Source organism: Mchenga conophoros, linkage group LG8 (genome assembly GCF_057382185.1).
Source record: "Mchenga conophoros isolate Kocher_MC1m ecotype Shallow Benthic linkage group LG8, M_conophoros_male_GT1.1, whole genome shotgun sequence".
In the NCBI taxonomy this organism is placed as follows: Eukaryota; Metazoa; Chordata; class Actinopteri; order Cichliformes; family Cichlidae; genus Mchenga; species Mchenga conophoros.
Genome location: NC_140533.1, coordinates 22,133,180 through 22,143,947, shown reverse-complemented (window position 1 = coordinate 22,143,947; position 10,768 = coordinate 22,133,180). Strand labels below are relative to the sequence as shown.

Sequence of the window (10,768 nt, the reverse complement as noted above, 5' to 3'; positions counted from 1 at the left end):
CAATTCAAAAATCCAAACATGAAATCATACTTTTTCTTTCAGGGTTCTAGTATGTGGCCTGCATGAAACACCATGATAAGAACACGTCTACAGTCTATCTTCTGGACATTGTCACACTGTTAAAGAGTCTAATTTAATTGCATTTTTACACTCTGCATTGTGCATCTCTTTTCGGAAGTCCTTATTCATTTTTCTTCCTTCCTTTCCTTGACCATATGACATTTCCATCAAGGAAATGTGGTTGCAAAAAGAAGACAGGAGGTAACTTTTTGGACAACTCAGCGGCACCCTGGAAATTTTCTAAATGAACAGAAAGGTCTAAAAAACAGATGGTATTAAGTCTCCATCTCACTGTACATAAAATGATCTAAGATTTTTAAAAAAGTGTTTATTTTTCATATATAAATAGTACAGAACTGAATCAGTTTGATCAAAGATGATCTTGTACACGTTTTAAGACCAATAGTACACAACTTGGACTTTGCTTGCATCTTGTGCTCTACAGAGAAAGCTGCAGCGTGAAGGAGGAGTGTAAAAACTACTGTGACTAAATGCAGCTAGTTACTTCACAGCATCAGTGATTATACCACACTAATGAAACACACAAAATTTTAGAGTTATTTGGGCAGTTGGAGGTGCTGCCAATATGATTTTCACTCTTTGAAATCTTAGGCCATGTCTGAACATGAATATCTCAGCAACTATTAAAGATGAAACGTTCATGTTCCTTTCTTACGATAAAAATTTAATTTGAATCTGTAATTTGGGACACAAGAAAAAAAATCTCCACGACTTGGCTATTTAAAAGTATGAAGAGAAATTCAGGCAGTACTGTAAAGTCCCATATTTGAGCATACACTGACAGAAATCTTGACATTGGAAAAGACTAGTGAGAATTTCTGAACCTCACATAGCAAAAGAACAACAACAAAAAAACCCTTTTATAAAACTTTCATAGTAGTTTGATCAAATAGGATAAGTTGTACTACAAACACAAACATATCAATAGATAGTCTAAATAATTCAGTTAAGCATCATCAGCCATGAAATGTGTGTTTGTGTGTTTGCTGATGTTTGTTGAGCTGATGGAAATATTGCATTTCACAGTTCAACCCTTTTTGGCACAACACTGAAAGTATGGATACCTGAAAATTCTTCATAAAGACTTTACTTTCCTGGCTATCATCTATTAACTAATATGTTATTTGGTTATGTAGTTTTGTAAATTATTCAGTGTTGGGGAGTAACGGAACACATGTTATGTATTTAAAATACAAAATATGAGTAACTGTATTCGGTTATAGTTACCATTTAAAAAGGTGGTATTCAGAATACAGTTACTTTGTTGAAATGAATGGATTACACGGCGGTCTTTTCCTGTTTCATATGTTCGGCTATGCCTTCTCTATTTTTGGTAATTCCACGCTGGAGAAAACCCAAACAAAACACCCATTAAGAGGCTCTAATGTCGGTGTCTCAGTCTCGCTGCCCATGTCACCTCTACTTTCGGCCTGCATAATGACGTGAAGAAGTATTTTTAAAAAATTATTATTCAAAAAATTTTTTCATATGAAAGCAATAGGTAGAGTGTTACAGGCATAGACCTAAAGAATGTAGCCTTATGGGCAGTGTAGCCCAGTTGTAAGTAAATAATTAAGACTCGACTATGTGTTCGTGTTTTCCTCCGAAACAATAAGTTCCATTGGAGCAGCCTTTCAGTGCCTCTCTCTGTCTCTCGCTAGCAAAGTTGACCCAGACAACAAAGAAAAGCTAGTTTTCAGCTACAAGCCCGACACAGAACCCGACATATTAGCCAGAGGTCCCCTTACTGCGGTTCGGAGCCACAGACCTGTTTTATATACGCGCAGAATAGGAGATCACTGCTAAAAGTGCAGCCTTACTTAATGTCAACATACTGTTACTCATTTTATATTAAGATTTAAAAATCTAGTTGTTATTGGTATGGCGACTATCCTTAAGTAATAGCAATAAATCACACAGCAATAGTACATTCATGTTGTTGTAAACAGCATGATAATATATTAAGTAATCCAAAGAATTCAGAATATGTTACTCTCATTGAGTAACGTAACGGAATATGTTACAAAATACATGTTGGGGCATGTATTCTGTAATCTGTAGTGGAATACATTTTAAAAGTAACCTTCCCAATACTGAAATTATTTAATATGTTTATAAGATTGTTGTGTACCATGATGTGTGCTTTGTTGAAGGAAGTTTCTTGTTTATCATTATTAGTTATCAAATTAATATAAAAGATGTCAGTGATTAAAACTGTGAATAAGAAGCTCAGGTCAATAAAGGACCACTTATGTTCTGCACCTTATACCCAGAAAAATAGTCCACTTCTAGTGAACAGGGAGAATAGTTTCTGTTTTACTGGTGTGCCTAGTTCATTGGAATGTATCGGTCTTAGATGGTGACGACATCTGTTGATCAGGAAAACTTCTTACACAAACACATGACATCAACGTCTGACTTATTTACAAAAGTGCTTCAAATGAAAAAAACAGAAACAAAAACTGTCTAACAGGACTGAAATGTTGTAAACCACAGTTATCAGTAATCAAGGAAAAAGCTAAGTTAGTACGTTTTATTAGCAACTATTGCACCTTGTTCTATCTAATGCAAATGTAACACATTTAAAGGCTATTTGATGCTTACAATAACAACTTTTCCAATCATTCTGTCAACGTCTCGGATCTGTGACCCAGCGCTTTGAGTTATTTGGTATTGTTGATTTCTTATGTTAGCGTTTAGTTCATGTGTTGTTCTTAGTTAAGGTTGTAGTTGAGCCATTTTGTATTTTTGATTACTTATAAGATAATTTTAAGTTTTAGTATTTTTATTTAGTATGTCTTAGTCTAATTTATGTTTCTTCCAGGTCGCCATGTTTTTGAGTCTTGTCCTGTCTTCTGTGTAGTCTGTCTTGTTCCCTATGTTAAACGTGTAAGTTACGCCTGTGCCTTGGTCTCCCTAATCTGTTTTCATTTACCTCTCCTTGTGTTCCATGCATCCCCAGTCTGTCATGTGTTTTATGTCTACATGTTCCATGTTCCATTGTCAAGCTTGTGTTATCGTGCCTTGTCTCTCCATGTTTCCTGTGTTATTTTGAAAGGAGGCTCAAAATGAGCCTATTTTTGTTTTAAAACTTCGAAACAGCAGACGTAGATCTCCTGCTGGTCACAAGTTATGTTGGGGAATATTTGCTCTCTTTCATTTGTCCTCCATCAGTATTTAATACAGGACACAGCCCCTCCAGCTGTTAACACATCAAGCATTAACTAACATCACCATGTAGTTTGTGAATTTGTTTGACAGCTTATTGCGTGCCATGATGTGCACTTTGCTGAAGATAGCCAGTTGTGGATTATTATTAGTTATCGGATTAATATAAAAAACTGTCAGTATGAAGCTCAGGTCAATAATGGTCGCTTTTAGTCGGCAACATATACCCAGAAAAACATCCCATTTCAACCGAATAGACATATAAGTTTGTGCTTCATATAGTAACTGGTATGATCAGTTCATTGGAATAGACTGTGACAATGACTGCAACAGGAAATTTTACAAAGAAAACATTTCACTCTAAGGTTTGAAACAGTGGTGTGTGTGATATGTGATGTTGCAAAATTTGGATCCAATCCCAAGTAAATACACGGCCATTGTTGCTGATAGCAAGTATTGATAAAGATGCTTTTAACTCACAAAGGCAGCTTATGTATGATTAGCAGGGAATGTCTGAATATAGTCTACAGGTATGATAACACTTAATTAAAATTAACTAATGCTTAAGATCCAAAACAACTGAATCATTATCTTCAGCTGGATATTTCTTGCCTCTGTGGAAGAACTCTGTGGGGTCTGGGTCTATCTGAAGGATTTTTTTCCTCCTCTGTCAGTATCTTTTACCAGAAAAAGTCTCTTTTTCACAGGTTTTCAAGTTTTTATACAAGTTGCTTGTGTTGCCAAAGTATTGAATTTCATTCTTACACGCCTACATCTTTACAAGGTTATTATTTGCAGCCATGAAATACCTCCCCTCCGGCCTTTTCTCACCCACTACATGTAGCATACATATCTGTTTAGCACAGCTGAGTCATGTGACAACAACAAAAACCACAGCAGAGCAGGGAGGAGGAAGAGGAGCAAAAAGTGCACTGATCTGTTTACTGTTTGCGGAAACAGTCCATTACTGGCACTGCAGACTTTGACAATTACATTCAAGAGAAATTTGATCGCAGTGCAACACTTCTGTCCCTTTGCTGACCCACTTATCGTAAATGTGAGCAAGTTTTAAGGAACAAGGAACAAGGCTTGCTTGGTAGGGCTTTGATACGCACAACCATAGTTATGTTTCTAATGTGACCATATTAGCGATGTTCACTGTTACTGTTACCATTCAGCCGAATCCACACAAGCAAAGCATTTAAGAGAATGAAGCCTACAGTTTTGCTTTTTGTATTTTAGGCTTTTACCATGTGTAATATAGGTTTCCCCTTTTGTAACAGTACATATATGTGGTACTGTGCAAAACTTTTGAATCATCCCTCATTTATTTATATTTTGCTTCTAAGGAGCCAGAGTTTCTTGTCATTTTTCTCCTGTATCTCTCCTGAAGGCATTTCAAAGATTTTCTTTGGACTTTGGCTGTTTTTCCACAAGTTTTCCTTCCAGTTATTGAATCTGATCCTTTTCTGGGAAATTTATTTTGTTTGCTTGTTGTACCAATTAGAACTGACCTATGATTTAAGCATGAATTAGCCAATGTTGTGTCACCACATAACAGATAACTTAGCAAAGAATCAATTTATATTTAGCAGCCTGTTGCAAAAATGACTAATTTGTTCCAATTGTTTAGCCAAAAGGATGAAACATGGCAAAAACAACAGTTTGACAGACATAAAATGGTTTTTTTATTAATTCTATGTCTACATCAATCTGTAAAACATCTGGAGACTGTCATGATTTGGGACTGCATTTCAGGAGGTGATGTTGTGTATCTTGTCAAAATTGATGAAATTATGAACACAGAAAAGATTTTGATGTGAAAATACGTAAATGGAGTCAAGGACATAAAAGTTGGGGGTGGGGGCAAGGCTCTACAGGATGGCAGTTGTCCCCCTTTGCCCACCTGTAGATCCGCCCCTGGCTTTGACTTCTTGTCACTTTATGTCCATTGCTGGGGTGTTCTTCTCTTCTTTTAGCTGCAGACAAATGATGAGCTATAAATTTCCCATTATTTCAAACAAAGCTGCTGTGAAGAAATGCACCTCAGTGATGGTTCAGAAATGAAAAGCATAATCTGAATGCTTGATCCCCACTGTGGGGTCATGTTTTATGGCATTCACAGGATCTCAGCTCATTTGAACACCCATGGGAAGTTTTGAGCCCTGTGGGCCAACTTTCTGCTTTTTTTTTGAGAGTTTGTTGTGGATTATTATTATTAGCTGTTATATTAATTAATAGAAAATATATCACATGTTCAGAGCTGTCAGTAAGAAGCTTAGGTCAGTCCGCACCGGATACACAGAAAAACAGTCCACTTCTAGCGAACAGACAGTTATTTTCTGGCTTGTATAGAAACTGGTATGTCTTGTTAACGGGAATCCCCGAGCCTAGATGGTGATGACAAATGTTGACCAGGAAGAACTTTTACACAGAAACATGTGTTCTTAAGTCATTTGTACAGATGTTTTTCAGCCCTGGAAAATAAATACTTCCTTGTTCCCCAGAACTTGCTGACATTTCTTTGTTTTCACGCAGGTGTACTTGTGAGGATTGAAATGACATTTCTCTGACTCCACAGACATAGTGATGTCAGTACATGGCATGAATTGTATAACCACTACTTGACCAAATACCCTTGACTGGACTGTAAATCTGGAAATAATATTACATTTGCCTCTGTTACTTTCAGAAATAGCTTGTTTGATAGATTGCTGCGTGCCACGATGTTTTCTTTGTTGAAGAGAGTTAGTTGTTTATTATTCTTAGTTGTCATATTAATATAAAGGATGTCAAATAATTCATACTCAATACAACTCCGCCTTCAGTCTTCCCCAGAAAAAAAACTGCACATTTTCCACAAGTCGACAGGTTATTTTCGCTCAGTCTACTTTAACCAATCACATTCAAGAGAAAATGCATTACCATACTGGAGCCCCGCCCCCATTCCAAATAAAGGATCTAAGGTGAGCAAGTTGTTGGTTATTTGAAGAGTGAAAGACGAACTCTACACAGGAAAATAGCAGAAGCTACTTGGAGTCAGCCTGAAAGACAAAGGTGAGCATCAAATTAATGAGTTTGTTCAATTTTAAAATCTATTTTAAATTAAAATGTAAAGATGTTACCGTTTTTATTAATTTATGTTTCATTTTCTTTCATAAATTTATTCTAAAGTCTTGTTTCTGGACTTTCACCATCAGCCCACAGCTCTACGTTTCACTGGCACTTTGCACAGCATACGAGAGAGAATCCAACAATGTGCAACCTGGAGAATACTTTGGATAAGCCGGTACAGATTAATGAGAAAGATGCTGTGGAAGCTACAATACAAGATTGGGCTCAAGTGCTGAGTCACAAAGATCCAAATGATGAATTCAAAGATTCAGACTTTGAAGATCAAGTTGATGAAGAGCCTTTTGAAGTCACAAAGACAGATGAAGAGTCCAACAGTGGTTTAAGCTGGAGTGATGAAGCGTTCATTGAGGATTGTTGTCCACTTTGTTCACATGTTTGCACTGAGCCTGCGGTGCTGCAGTGTGGCCACAGCTTCTGTAACGGCTGTGTGCAAGAATGTGAGAAGTGGAAAAAGTCTTTTAAATGTTCACTCTGTAACAAAGTCAACAACAACCCAGAGCCTCCAGTTAATGTTTCCATGATGAGTTTGAGTGAAAGCGACAGAGTTGATCCATCAGGAGGACAAAGAAATGTGCAGGTGAGTGTGCTTCATTCTTTATACGCTTCATACACCCATATATCAACCATGTAGCTTCATCTTAATAGGTTCATTAGGCACTTTGACTCAATTATGGATGATGTGCGATAATTAATCACCATCATCTTTATTCAGCTACTTTTACAACCGCACAGAGTGCTCAGAAAATTAGCAGTTAGTCTTAAGTTAGCACAGCATATTTAAGTGCCGGAATGATCAGGACACATCAGTCCTAAGAGAGGAGATGAAGGACAAACAGTCCAGCAGGTTTCATTACAGGAAATAACCCAACTTTCCAAAACTCACCTCAACAAACTGACCTAACCCAAACAACTCACTAGTCAGGCTGATGTAACTAAACCTCCAGTGAAGGAAATGATTCTTTGGAGCTCATTTTCAGCTCTAAAGTTTTACTCTGGGATTCCAGAGAACAGCTTTTTTATTATTCACTGGCTTTCCTTGTGCTTCTGAGCGTTTGCTTTCTTGAAGTTATCCATTATCCATTAGGGACATAATGGATGATTATAGTAACCACAAACTAAGAATAAAAAGTGAGAACCCCAGAACGCAAGGATAAATGTGTAACACCTCCAGTCCAGGATTAGAGAAGATGATTAGCAACATAAAACACAATAATCTTTAATCCAGAGAAGATTTCATGTTTCTTACTCACCATCGGTGTTTTTCTGTTCTGCTCTTTTAATCTGCAGCCCCTGAAGTTGTCGACTCCTTCATCTCCAGAGCTTCCACTGTCTGAAGATCTGACTGAGGAGACTTCAGTGTTTGGCAAACATAAAGAAAATGTTCCCCATGTGCTCATCATTAAATTTGTTGAAACGTTAGTTGTAACGACTGTTGTCACGTTTGGTGAAGCTGATGAAGACTGAAACCTTTTCAGTTAACTTCAACATAATAACCTTGATGAGATATGAGGGTTAAATGAGCCAGTGCTCCTTCACGACCCTCTCAAACATTCCTCCTCCTTATTTTTATGTATTTGTAACTCCTCCTATGGTTATGGTTTCACTGTTCACTTAAAGATGACTTGTATTAATTGCATATTATGGTTTTTTTTATCCCTCTTTCTTTTAGATGAAAAGTAGCACAGTTTATGTTAAATATTCTCTCGTGTTTTTCCTGTTAGTCTTATTTATTTGTAGATCTTACATCATTTAAAGTTCTTTTGGCAGTATCGTGTGTTTTGTATGCTGTAAAAGTGACAAAGCACAACTTGGACTTTGCTTCCATCTTGTGTTCAACAAGCACAGCTACAGTGTGCAGGTCTGAGAGTGTGAAACCAAACTGTGAACTAATATGTTTTTAACTTCTTTTCAGTGACTGATGCCTCGCTAATGCTTTTATATGTAATATTCTATTTTGGTAGAATCAATTTCTGTCTTCTATCGGGAAGGATGATTTGATTATCTTTTATGTTTTTGTCTGAAGTTGCATTAAATAAAATGTAAAAGCAAAAATTTAGACTGGATATTTTTAAGAAAGCAGAACCATTCTGATCTAAACCCAGACGTTCACTCAGAAGCTTTACTCTTATTTCACTTTTTTGAGATAAATGATGCTGATGATGACTAATAATATTATGGTGATCCTGTAGACTAGGAAAATGATGTTAGTCAGGTCTAATACAAATCCATGAATCACAGGTTTCAGTAAAAGTGATATAATTTGATGCTAGTGTGATAACAGAATATCACACTAACTGTTCATGCTGTTGGTAAACTGATGTATGTAATCACACTAAAAAATGTTTTCTAATCTAAATAAAGATAAATATTGAGGACAAAGTGTGTTTGCATACAGAAAAAAGTATTTACATCAATGTATGATTAAAAAACAATGTCAGCTATCTCATGTCTAAGAAATGAGGCTACTACTACACACATCTTCCAGACACTATTCACCTGCATAAAGTGTATAAGTTTCATTATGGTTGCATATTTATATGTATTATGATGATTTTGTAGGCTGGGGTAATTCACATGGCAAAAATGAGTGTATTCCCTATTCTCTAAATGAGGTGTTGTTATTGCAAAATGAGAGCAATGCAATACCTTTATAAGGTACTGTAGGCGTACAAACCCCACAAATGGGTAATGGGTTTGTAGGTAGTTGCTAGACAACGTGATGACATCATATCTACTCTAGATAAGAACCTCCAGTGGAGTAAGATGTGTCGCGTAAGAGACTATCCCTGTTTATGGCTGAGGTGTTACATTTTGGTGTTTTGTTTTTATATTTCTGTTTTTAGTCAACTTTGGTTTTTTAGTTTCCAGAGTGGGTTTGCTGTCTTCACCGTTTTAGTGCTTAGAAATGGTTGGTTTCACTTTAATCTCCTAGGACCTGGCATCCACATATGCGGACATCACATTTTGGGTTGTCTAGACCAAAATACCAAATTCGCTACAAGGGCCTGATTTCCACTTACGAGGACATTAAACTGCCACTCTTCTATCAAAATTGAAAACGAATGTCATCATATGTGGATCTAATTTTTCTCAGAAACAAAAATCAGGTATAAAAAAACAAAATCAGGTAATTTTTTGTTTTTACATTCATTGGGTCCCAATCAACCCAAATATCAAAGAGAAATAAAAAATGCATGCCATGAAAGGGTTCGGGTCTTAGGTGGTTAATTTTTATTACTGGCTAGTGATTTTTTTTTTAAATCAATTATAAGACAATTATAAAACAATAAATGGCCTGTATTTGTAGAATAAAACAAGCTTGACTCATAGCATTCCCAGTTTCAATAAAGATAAACCAAAGGCTCCTCATCCTGGTCGTGGTAGAATTTGGTCAAACTGACAAAAAAATGTAAGTAAAACTTTTCCAATATATTAGGATATAGAAGATGATTTTGTTTGACTTCGTTGTATTTATAAAGTACATTTTTTATTTGTTTCGTTTCAGAATGAATACCCTACCCTACACTTTTTTGTTTAACAGCTCAAAAAGTTCCATTGTGTTGTTGAAATATTCTGTCATATTCATTTGATTTATTTTCTCTCTGATTTGGGACTTTCCGGGCCATCCATCCATTCGCTTCCGCTTATCCTTTTCAGGGTCGCGGGGGGCGCTGGAGCCTATCCCAGCCGTCATAGGGCGAGAGGCGGGGTACACCCTGGACAGGTCGCCAGTCTGTCGCAGGGCCAACACACAGGGACAGACAACCATTCGCACTCACACATTCACACCTAATGGCAATTTGGATTATCCAATTAACATATCCCCACAAGCTGCATGTCTTTGGACGGTGGGAGGAAGCCGGAGTACCCGGAGGGAACCCACGCAAACACGGGGAGAACATGCAAACTCCACACAGAAAGACCCCGGCCTGATGGTAGAATTGAACTCAGGACCTTCTTGCTGTGCGGCAACAGTGCTAACCACCATGCCACCTTGCTTCCGGGCCTTTCATGGAAATTGTGTTTGGGTATACTGATTTTGCATAATTTACATGTCTTCTGTCACTGCATTTAGCTGCCTGTGTGTGAATCTGTGTCTGATGTATTGGTTGTTACATTTACCCTAAAAAACTGCTGTTTTTTTTTTTTTGTTGGATACCAAGTTAGTTTGTCCAAAATCAATCAAGCAATCAATAAAACAAAGCAAAATATCTTGCAGCTGTTTGACATTTACATTTTTTAGTAAACGAAACTTTTGTGGTTTGTTTAAGAAGGCAGACTGTCTGTGCATGCAAGAAACCATACTTCCTGTTTTTCTCAGGAAGTAACCTTCTCCTTTAATACCATCTGCCAGTGTGTTATTTAAGTGGCAGTTTCACTTTAG

At 36.9% G+C, this 10,768-nt stretch overlaps 1 long non-coding RNA gene across 1 annotated transcript; it reads left to right on the top strand.

Annotated features, from left to right (window-relative positions):
• Positions 1–6,246: 6,246 nt before the first annotated feature.
• On the top strand, positions 6,247–8,741 carry LOC146568733 (uncharacterized). Its single transcript, XR_014893526.1, has 3 exons — positions 6,247–6,306; positions 6,424–6,961; positions 7,672–8,741. It is a non-coding gene; the product is annotated as an uncharacterized LOC146568733 (long non-coding RNA).
• The last annotated feature ends 2,027 nt before the right edge of the window (positions 8,742–10,768 follow it).